We start from the raw sequence: 11919 nt of genomic DNA on the forward strand, positions 1-11919 counted from the left end.
ACCAGCTCAGCAAGTTCACCACCAAGCTTGGTGAACTCAGTGCTCCGTTGCGAGAGTTACTTCACAAAAATTCTGTGTGGATTTGGGATAGAGCTCAGGAACAAGCGTTCAATGGTGTCAAGGAAGAGTTGAAGCGTTCAGTAGAACTTGCACCATATAGCCCACAACGTGAAACAGTTATACACACAGACGCCTCTCGAGGTGGCATCGGTGCTGCCTTGTTTCAAGTGCAAGATGATGGGGAGTTGCGATTAGTCAGTGCAGCTTCTCGAGCGCTGAGTGAAACCGAGAAACGGTATGCCACTATTGAGCAGGAAGCTTTAGGTGTTGTCTGGGCATGCGAAAAGTTTCGAGATTATATCATAGGCCTGAAAGTAGTGATAAAAACCGATCACAAGCCCTTGGTCCCACTACTGAATGACATAGAATTAGACAAAAACCCAGCCCGTATCCAGAGGTTTCGAATGCGTCTCATGAGGTTTCACTATCGTGTTGAACACATCTCAGGAAAGAATAACGTTATTGCTGACGCGTTGTCACGTTCTCTTGGTCCTATCAGTGAAGATGATGTTATGTTAATGGAGGATGTTGAGTTGTTTGCTGTGTCAGCACTTTATTGCACTGCCTCATCACCTCGTTTAGAGGAGTTGAAAGTTCAACAAGAGCATGATGAGGTCACCTCCCGCGTTCTCAGTTATGTGAGGTCTGGCTGGCCTACGTACCTTCCTTCTCATGAGATTTTACTACGTCCCTATTTTGAGTGCCGCTCTAGGCTTTCTATAGTTGATGGTGTCCTGGTGTTTGATGACCGTATCGTAATCCCCCAAATTGAGCGTCTTTCGGTCCTTGAAAAAATTCACAGTGGCCATTTTGGTATTGTAAAGTGCCGAGCTAGAGCTGCCCAATCAGTATGGTGGCCTAGCATGTCCCAACAGATAGCTGAAATGGTGCGTAGGTGTGAATCGTGCAAGAAGGAGTCTAATGTTCAGCAAGCTCCTCTTCTCCGTTCGGAATTCCCCAACCGTCCTTGGGAAAAACTAGGCAGTGATTTGTTTTTTTTTGACAGCAAATGGTATTTGCTAATAGTAGATTATCATTCTCGATTTATCGAAGTTGCATTGTTAAAAGAGACCACTAGTTCCAAAGTGATCTTACACATGAAGAGTATTTTTGCCCGCCATGGAGTCCCTGAGGTTTTAATTTCGGACAATGGCCCTCAGTACGCCTCAGATGAGTTCAGGTCTTTTGCTAAGGCGTACGGGTTCACACATATCACCAGTTCTCCCAAACACCCACAAGGAAATGGTGCTGCTGAACGGGCAGTCCAGACCATGAAGAAAATCCTCAAGAAAGAGCCAGATCCTTATTTAGGTCTGATGGCATACAGGTCTTCTCCACTAGAAAATGGTCTCTCCCCGTCTGAACTGCTAATGAGTCGCAAAATTCGCACAACACTACCCTCTCTGCCTTCAGTTCTAACTCCCAAACAGCCAGACCTGGAAGCTGTCCGTACCAAAGAGTCCCTCAGTCGAATTCAGTGTAAAGCTAACTTTGATGAAAGACGTCGTGTTGTAGTCCCGCCTTGCCTTAGTCCAGGTAGTAATGTTCATGTTCGGGACTTGAAACGAGACGCTGAAGTTGTTGGTTGTTCCCCCACAACGCCCCGTTCAGTGGTGGTGCAGGATAGCAGGGGGAGTGTAGTCAGGCGGAATATCACTAACATAGTTCCGTTAGAACCAACCGATTCTCCCAAAGTAAATGATAGTGCAAAACAGTCTAGTTTTGGCCGAACTATTAAGCCACGTAAAATTTTAGATCTATAGTGAATTGCATATAGTACGCCATGCTTTCGACAATCCTGTCAACATTACTATATTGAATAATGGTTTTATTCATATATTGCTTTACGTAGTTTGTAGTAGTAGTTTTATCCATTCATGTTTTGTGGCCTGCTATTTGGCTGTTTTATTTTATAAACCCGAGAAGGGGAGATGTTGTATAATCGTAATACTCTTTTGGAGATCAATACTTATGTAGTATTGTTTCCTTATTCTAGTAATGCTATTATATAAACGTATCGAGATTCAGTCGGTTTCCGGTTAAATAAATGTTCACCGAAATATTCATTTCCAAGTTACATCCTTCGCATCAGTATGCTAAAACACAACACACAAAACGGAAAAAATCTTCTCAAAAATACACTATAATTAAACTCAATAATTATTCTGTATTCGTTTATATTTGAAAAATAGTTTTATATTTTTTTAATATGACTACACTTTTGTAAAGCAGTATTACATAAAATATTGAAAAGTTACGATTATGTTCTGAACAAATAAAATGCACATTAAAACGGTTGTCCACTTTGTTACCATTCTGAGAGCCTAAAATGATTCTACTTTATTTCACTGTAAATGTTAGTATTAGCATCTTGTTAGGCATTGATTGTAAAAATGAAGGCAACAGAAGACATCAGTTTCTTATCTTTACTGTATTTGCTGCAAGCACACACTTTTTTAACAACTAACTTTATATTACTACCAAGTCTCAACTGTAGCACATTTTGAAACAACGACAGTATGTAGCTACCTAAGGAACAACCATTTAATTGTGTATTTCAAATTTTATTTGAACTTGTTACTACAATGGTGCGCTGTCAGTGGCACCGCCAGGCCTAGGCTGTATCTCATCTGTTTGGTTCACAAAAAATGTAGGAGAGGAGGCAAGGTAAAGCAAGTTTTTGTAGTCTTCTGCAATGCAGGGCAGTTATATTTTCGGACTAGACAGCCTGCCTGTGATCAGTAGTCCTCAGTAGTCAGAGTCGCTTACTGCTTGCAATTTGTCTTAAAAAATTAATTGAAATGCACTGCATATTCATATTGCTTCAATCCTAAAAGAAGACCTCAGTGGGTCATCATGTATTCATAACTGACTTTTTGTATTCATCATTTCATCTTTTATATAGGCCTACCTACAGGCCTCCCGTGCCTGTAGTCGACAATCATGTCGGTAGGTTATCGAAGCCTCGGTAGCTGAATGACATGATCGCTGACGACAGTCAACTTCTACGAGGAGCCTGAGGGCCTACCAAATATATTTTTTAATTGCAGTGCATTTAAGCATTATGCCGCTCTTTCTTGCCTCATTGTTAGACGAGGCTGAGCAAGCCATCAAAGCCCATGAAATCGAATATGGCAACAAGTTTTACACAAACCATGAGGACGGCATATTCAACAAGCATGAAAGACTTTTTGAAGGTAATCTCATATCCTTAAAGCACTTTTTTTCCACTGCGTAATTTGTGATCTTGTGTTGAAAATGAACATTTTATACCTCGGATATTTTAGTGTAACCTTGATTGTGAAGTGTAACCTTGATTGTAAAATGTAGGCCTATGCTTGGTTGTTGTGCAATAGAAGTACATGTCAATAGTAGCTTATGTTTTTATGCTGCAGTTTTATGAAGCCCTTTTTGGTTTGTTTTTGTACCATGTGATCTATGACGTCACAGGCCCTACTTGAAGCAGAGTTGACACAATTTTCATCAGTTCACTAGAAACTCACACTGGATACACACCATCTACCTCTCAGCAATAAAGGATTACTCTCTATAGACACTCAACTCTTAAGCTTAATTTGACGAAGTGGATATTCGTGTATATACAGACATGCAGTGGATTACAATCAAGCTTATAGTACAGCCTTGATTAGAAGATATACATGGGCTTCAGTGTACAAGCATTGGCATGCAATTAAAATGACATTAAAAATCATTGTATATATTAATAACTACAATCAAGCAAGCAATAAATGTATCAAGCATCATACACATGCAGCAGTTAGTTCCCAATTGAGTGTTAGCAATCAAGTAAGGCTAAAAACCTACAACGTCTTCAGCCAATGAATCTAAAAAATCTGTACCATGTTTCTTAATTTTAAAATGTTATCTGCTCTAATTTAGCAAGGTGAAGATATTTAGAGAGGTAAGAACGTCATTCATGACAGTCAAGGCTATTTATGTATGTATGGCGAAGAAAAAGAGTATGGCTGCATGTACGGCCCTGAAAGACAGCAAACCCAGAAGGAAAAGTACAAAGAACAGCAGAGGGTAAGTTACCGGTACACCAAGCATATTTTACTCAGCCTATTATAAGGGATATTTTTGGACAGCAAAACTCGGTCATTGTATGTCCAATATATTTAGACAGGGCTATCCTTCCATGTCTTTGCAAATGCACAGATAGTATAGTATGGATTTTACATAGAGATGATGAATAATATTTATTACTTTTATGGATTTTAATTTGTCTTATTTCTGAAATAGCTATTTTGTAACAAAAGCATGCGTGCACATTTATGTTCTTGTAAGCCGAAATCAGAGAATGCAGTAAATCTAAGTCTACACTACTGTGAGGGTTGCGACATGTCTAAGCTGTATTCGATACTTTGCTTTCGGTCTCACGGTACATCAAAGTTCAAAAACATTTTCTCTTATTTTAATTCATCTACACTCTCATAGAAATTTGGTAGAATTGCAAAGAAACAAGGACTTGATTGGAATGCTCAGATACCATATCCTTGACCCAATAGCCAGTGAAGTTTACGGCAATCTGTCTCATTTTTCTTGAGAATTTCTCATCCCGAGGCCTCGCACATGCGCCAGATAGTATTATATCGCAGTTCACACCTTTGGTTAAACTTGGACATAATATTTTATTTTACATTGAATATTTCACACCTAAAATTTGCAAAAACAATCATTAAAAGCAAGATAAAATGAATGCTTATTTTGGAGCCCTGTCAACAAGGCCTTTGTTTGGACTCTTTTGCCAATTTGAATTTAGTTAGATTGTGCCCACAAATATAAATATGCTATACATGTGCATAAATTCATATATGTTGTCACATGGTGTCGATATACATAATTTACGTATTGTTTATATTTTTAGTCACAGAATCCAACAAAGAGACCGTATCCTCAAGACAATACATCTGATAGTAACACGGAGGTACTCACTCACATAACCAGCAATAAAATTTTAGGCAAATCGTGCAATATTAATTATGGTTAAATGTGGAATTTCATTGGTAGGCGGATCTTCAAGCCATTTATAGCCCTAGATTAGTAGCTAGAAAAACATGAAGTTATAGTAGGATAATGCAGAAGAACCCCTTGTGTAGGCAGGATTAGGTTTTAGAAACAAATTCTTTGCTGCCAACTGCGATATTTGTTAAGTTGCCTGTTCACACCCAGCCAAACGTTCAATGCCTCGAGCATTCTGATTTATAGCTCAAGATAAGGAGGAAACGCAGTGCTTGCTCAGGACGGGTAGGAGTAAGAGCAGAGGCTATGCGAGCTTCCATAGATGTGGGGAGCATCTACGAAACGCCACAAACGACAGCATTATAGATGTAACTCAGACACCTGATGTTACTTTCATACCTAACAGTCCGGTGAGTGGTAATATTCAGTAACTCAGTTTTAAAATTAGAACCTTGTTGCATGATGCTTTCGTGTCACTTTAGTGTAAGTGCTCAGTGTCTGAATTGGAGAGAGTTGTGCAGCGACGCTCCCAAGTCTTTGATTCCAGATTTGTAAAGCATATCAAATCGCTGGCATGCGTTTTGCTCCAAATCAAATCACTTAGAAGGGTGACTGCTCAGGTTTCAAATAAAATGAAATTAAAACCATCATCCACTATGTAATTGATGGTTTTAATTTGATTTAATTTACAAACTGGGTAATCCATTTTTATGGTGCTTTGATGCCAATCTCATGATTGGTGATTTGATGTAATGTGCAAATCTCTAATCAGGATTTGGGAGCATCTCTGGAGTTGTTATCAACTCTTTGAGAAATTGATAACAAGGTGCCACAACACCATCCGATTCATAGACTGAGTACTTGGACTAATTTCGCTGTTGTCTTGTACAAGTCAACTCTATAGGCTAAGTCGGTTGAGCAATGTAGGATCGGAGAAGATATATGAAGCCAGAGAATAATTGTGAAATAAAACTACTGTAAAAACAGTAATAAAGTCAGGAACTAGCAAAAGCAGATTTGTCCTGTTCTTTGAGATCGCCAAATTAACTTCTAGCTAATCACAATGTCCAATGTAACTTTCCAATCTACTTCATTAAATTAACAAATAATATTCCAGTCAAAGTCAAAAAATGTCGCAAATAATGCCACTTGAATACTGCATTCACAGTACTTTACAAGTTCAAGGAGATGTAAATACACATGCTATGATTGTTTTTATTTTAGATCAAGGATCTCCAAGAGGAGTTTGCAGGGAGTAAGAAATGACAGAGCAAAAATGCTTCCTGAGGCTTTCTAATACAAGCAATATCTATATAGGCATAGAACAAGTTTGTTCCTCATAGCTGTGGGTGAACTGGCAATGAAGGGAAGTCACGCCAGACGGCATCTGGCGTGCCCTCTACCTCATTGCCAATTCATCTGCAGCCATAGAGAACAAACTTGTTCTAGATAGGAATACTTTTATATGCAAAAACTCGAACTGTTTCAGCTTGTACTGTGCTCAATTTTGAGTGAATATATTGATCAAATTAAAACATACCTACATGCATAAAACATTCAGGATTTTCAACACTGATTTTTTTTCAAATAAACCAGACTTATATTCACTTATTTTCACATATCTACATGTAGTATATGTAGCCCTTTTCTACTGTGTTATTCTGTTCTCATTTGTGCTTGTTAAAGGCCTTTTATGGCTTTGGTGCTGATGTGGTAGTAATTAAGTTATGTGAAACATTTTCTTTTTATATCAAATAAAGTAAAATTATTTAACTTTACAATTTATCATGATAAATTCGTCCGATAACTAAAACAACCTACTTCCCATCATTGTTCTGTGGTCCATCACCAGACATTTTGTCATTGCGCATCGACTTTTCAAACAATGTATGTTGTACAACGTCAGCAATGCCAATAGACATACATCATGCTGAAGGTTTTGTGTGTGCTGCCCTCTGATTTTCCAGAATTGGCTACATTGTGCTTGTGGAGGTAACGGGAAAGCTGCTAACAATGATGCACAGCAATTGCCACATGCATTATTTATATTGGAGCAAGAAAATACATCATCATGCCAACAAAAAGAAAATATTTTTTGCCCAGCAAATCAAGAAAAAATTTTTGGTCACACAATGCTGTACATAAATAATAAATATATAAGCAAATTGACAAATGAATACCTACAGAGTGCGGTCATGTTCAAAATCTAAACAAAGTTAGTTGTTGGAGAAGTCGGTGTTTGTAGTAAAGATAAGATAGACTAATGTCTTCTGTTGCCTTTTCACGATCTTTGTCTTACGATACGCTAACATAAATAGTTACACTAAAATGAAATAGAATCTTCTTTAGCTCTCAGAATGGTAGCAAAGTAGACAATTGTTTCAATGTGCATTTTATTTGGTTAGAACATAATCACAAATATTCAATAACTTATATAATACCACGTTACATACATGTAAGTGCAATCATATTACAACGTATGTAAGATATTTTTCATACACACTGTATAGACGAATACAGAATAATTAATGATGTATTTTTGAGAAGATTTTTTTCCGTTTCGTGAGCATGTTACTATTTCATCTTAACACGACAAAACTACGATAAACAACTATGTGAATACGTTATGCTAGTTTGATGAAAGATCTCATATTTTTGATTAAAGATTTGTCTAAAACGATTTTTATGCTTTATTTTGTTACAAAAAATAAAAAGATTACAGACTCAATTTCTAACCGACTAAATATTAACACTTGCTTAAAACCTCGTCGCTTAGTGCCGACAAAACATTTGCATTTCTGGATTAAGCTCCACCTCTACAAAACGACCCAGAAACTGACCAGGTTTTGAGCCACTGCAATTATACCTGACCGTTTTTGCGACGGAGCTTTTGCTGCATAAAAAGAAATTATTATTGAAAAAGAAATAATTCATGACTTCTAAAATATCTAAATATTTAGATAAACAAGTTAGCTAAATTTGTCCATATAAGTTCTAGCTTGCTGATTTTATGTTTATTGAAACAAACAGACATAGATTAGGTTGAGCAGCTCTTTATGATCACTATGTTTCCACGACGCGCATGGAAACTCCTAAGCTACATGTACTGGATTACAACATACTCTAGAGAAGTAGTTATGTATGCTAGTTGGAGTTGAACTTTGATATGTACTCAATGACTCCAAAGTCATGTGACCAAATCCACGAACAGGAGTTTAATAGCCTCTGAGCTCAATTAAAATGTGTATCACCTTACAAGATTACACATCTAATTTTATTAAGCATCTATATATTTCTTGACTTGTCCTTAGTGCAATTCTAAGTGAGAGGAAATAACTGCTAATTTGCACAGTAATATTGAAGCATCAAGACATGGCTTGTAATTCAATGGCCAGAAATTCTAATAATATTTGATTTTTTACTAAAGAAATGCTGAGAATGAGTCGAGGTTGAGTTTAAGCTTTCAAAATAACTGCAACTGGTGAAATGTCCCAATTTCCTGGCGCATAGATTTGACAATTTTTGAAAATAGATCAATCTTACATGTAGTACAAATTAGCATTCATTGTTAGGCTACTGGAGCAAGATGAATGGATATTGATTATCGCTAAAGGAACTTATTGCCTTAAACGTATTCAAAGTAATTTAAAGTCAATTCTTCATCAAGTCAAAATTCAATGGCATCGTCATAAGTAAGATTCGCATGCTTCTTAGCCCCTCACTTTTGCATCTATGATCTGTTCATTCCCAATCAGCAGTCGGCAAACTCGTATTGAGTGGCGTAAGTTGAAAATCTTTGCCTTTAGTTTATCTACGATATACCACATCCCCTTTTATTCTTCAGCCCGATCTAATCACCGACTTCATGCTTTGTGGACTGTCATTAAGTTGTTGCCGCTGTAGGCATAGTGCAAGCAAACATATTGCAGCTATTCATCTCTAAAAATGCAAACCGGAATATTTAGTGTCAATAGTACTAAACTTTACTGGCAGAAACTACGTATGGGGGTTCAATGAAGTTGCAAACTCTGATAACTACGAACATCTAAACAAGGAAAAGCTGCAACATAGATTAAAGACTTTTTGGAATAAAATTTGTTAATTTTATTTGAATTTTAAAGTATTAAAATAAAAAAATATATGATAAAAAATGAGCTACACTAATTTGTGACACTAACACCACTCTATCAAATAGTGAGTTGTGGTATCTATACTCAAAGTGCTAGACATTTGTTGTATGTTAGGGGTTCAGAAGCTTCGCTGTTAGTCACGGACTTGTTTCACTAGGCCTAAATGCTAATGAAAATCCTCTCTTGTGCACCTACATTAGACCACACATATATTTTCTTACGCGCCTTCCATAGACCACACATATCCTCCCTTATGCACCTCCATTAGATCACACATATCCTCTCTTATGCGCCTTCCATAGACCACACATAGCCTCTCTTACGCACCCCTATTAGACTACACATATCCTCTAGTAGTTAAATGCCGGGCATTGCCTTGGTAATAAAAGTCTTTGAACAGAAAAATTACTTTTATTTAACCTATGGCAACAGTTACCAATCTAACTTTCAAGCTACGTATCATGAGAGAAGTGTTTCGTGTAGTTTAAGTAAATTAAGAAAGAAAATAAAAACAACTGCAAATGTTTCCAAACTTTGTTAAACAACTGTAATATTCAAACTTCATATTATGAGGAAAAGGTTTTGAGCAAGACCACTAACCTAAAATAATTAAAACAACTGTAAAGGTTTTCAAACAACTGTAAGTTCAAAATTTAATAAATCGAAAGAAGTGTTGCGTTGAAATAAATTAGAAAGAGAAATAAAAATGTAAAGGTGTTTAAATGTAAATGTGCAATCATCAAAGAGTAATGGTAAAATATAGTTTATTTTGCTACAATTGCAATCAAAATTTATTTAGTATAAAATTATGTAATTTCAGTTCATTTCAGTGTAGGCATGCAAAAATATTGTAGGCTATAGACGTACATAGAGTAGTATAGAAACCCATAGTCATTATCTAATGCAATCACCTCCTGGTAAAAGTTATCATTAGTAAAATTAGTACAAAAATACTATGTTAACCTTAGTAACTATAGGTACCTACAATGACTTTGGTATGTTTTGTGGTTATGATCTGCAAGATAATACATGCGTGACATTATACATTGTATTACGTGGAAAGTTCTTATTTTCGAGACAGACGTGTAACATAAACGCTGAATCTAACTTAAATGAGTTCAGTTTACTAAACACATACTTGAAGGAAGTTTTAGAATGCATTTTAGTAAACTTCAAACTTTTGACAAAGATTTTATCACTTATCCGCTTGCGAATCATTTTTATTATAACGGATACCAGATATACTGGAAAATGGATACGGATAACTCGCTATCGCAAGTTCAGCAAGGTATGTTTTAATAACGCATATAATCAGTACACAAATTGCCAAATTTCAACTTTGAGATAAATTAGTATTGATATCATTGGGCGGAACTAATTTGCTCTAACGAAAAGAAGATGAAAAAGCATCGTGTTGCGTATACTTATGTCCTAGAAAATGTTTTAAAAAATGATCATAACGCGTGGGCGCAATGCTAAAACAATAGCTATAGCTGAACAATCACAATGGCAAACAAATACACGAATTCACACACAAACTTTGAGAAATATATATATTTCTTACCTTGAAGGTAAGAACTCTCCACGTAGTACATTGTAATATAATGCATGTATTATCTTGCAGATCATAATCACAAAACGTACCAAAGCTATTACATCTAGTATTACTATCTATATATATATATTATAATATATAATATAGTACATATACTATATATATATGTATATATATAATATAGTACATATACTATATATGTATGTATATATATAGATATATATATATATATATATATATACAGTCAAACATGGATAACTCGAACTTCAAGGGACCGAGCAAAAGTGTTCAAATTATCAGAGCGTTCAAGTTATCAGAGCACTGTCACAAGTCCATATATTTACGTATTTATTAGTAGATACATGTACATATACAAACTATAATATAAATCAAAAGCACAAATGGCTTGTTTTCCCTTATGCACCTCCATTAGATCACACATATCCTCTCTTATGCACCTCCAATAGACCACTCATTTCCTCTCTTATGCACCTCCATTAGATCACACATATCCTCTTTTATGCACCTCCAATAGATCACACATATCCTATCTTATGCACCTCCATTAAATCACATATCCTCTCTTATGCACCTCCAATAGACCACTCATATCCTCTCTTATGCACCTCCATTAGATCACACATATCCTCTCTTATGCACCTCCATTAGATCACACATATCCTCTCTTATGCACCTCCATTAGGTCACACATATCCTCCCTTATGCACCTCCATTAGATCACACAAATCCTCTCTTATGCACCTCCAGTAGACCACTCATATCCTCTCTTATGCACCTCCATTAGATCACACATATCCTTTTTTGTGCACCTTCAATAGATCACACATATCTTCTCTTATGCACCTCCATTACATCACTCATATCCTTTTTTATGCACCTCCAATAGATCACTCATATCCTCGTTTTTGTGTATATACATGTATATATATAAAATTGTTTCCTCACCCCGGTTAACACGCATAGGTGGTAGTTTCTGCTCTAACTTGGGTCTCCTACCAGAGACCTGGGAGTTTGAGCACTCGCCTCAAGATCTTAGCTGTTCCCAGTAGCGCACTTTTCTGCAACTCACCTGAGTTGATTGCTGTTGGTATTTGGGCAAGCCACATTTTATGCACCGGTGTTAGTGCGCCCAGTGCCCCACTGACTACTGGAATTACAGTTGTTCTTACA

Source organism: Watersipora subatra, chromosome 7 (assembly GCF_963576615.1).
Source record: "Watersipora subatra chromosome 7, tzWatSuba1.1, whole genome shotgun sequence".
In the NCBI taxonomy this organism is placed as follows: Eukaryota; Metazoa; Bryozoa; class Gymnolaemata; order Cheilostomatida; family Watersiporidae; genus Watersipora; species Watersipora subatra.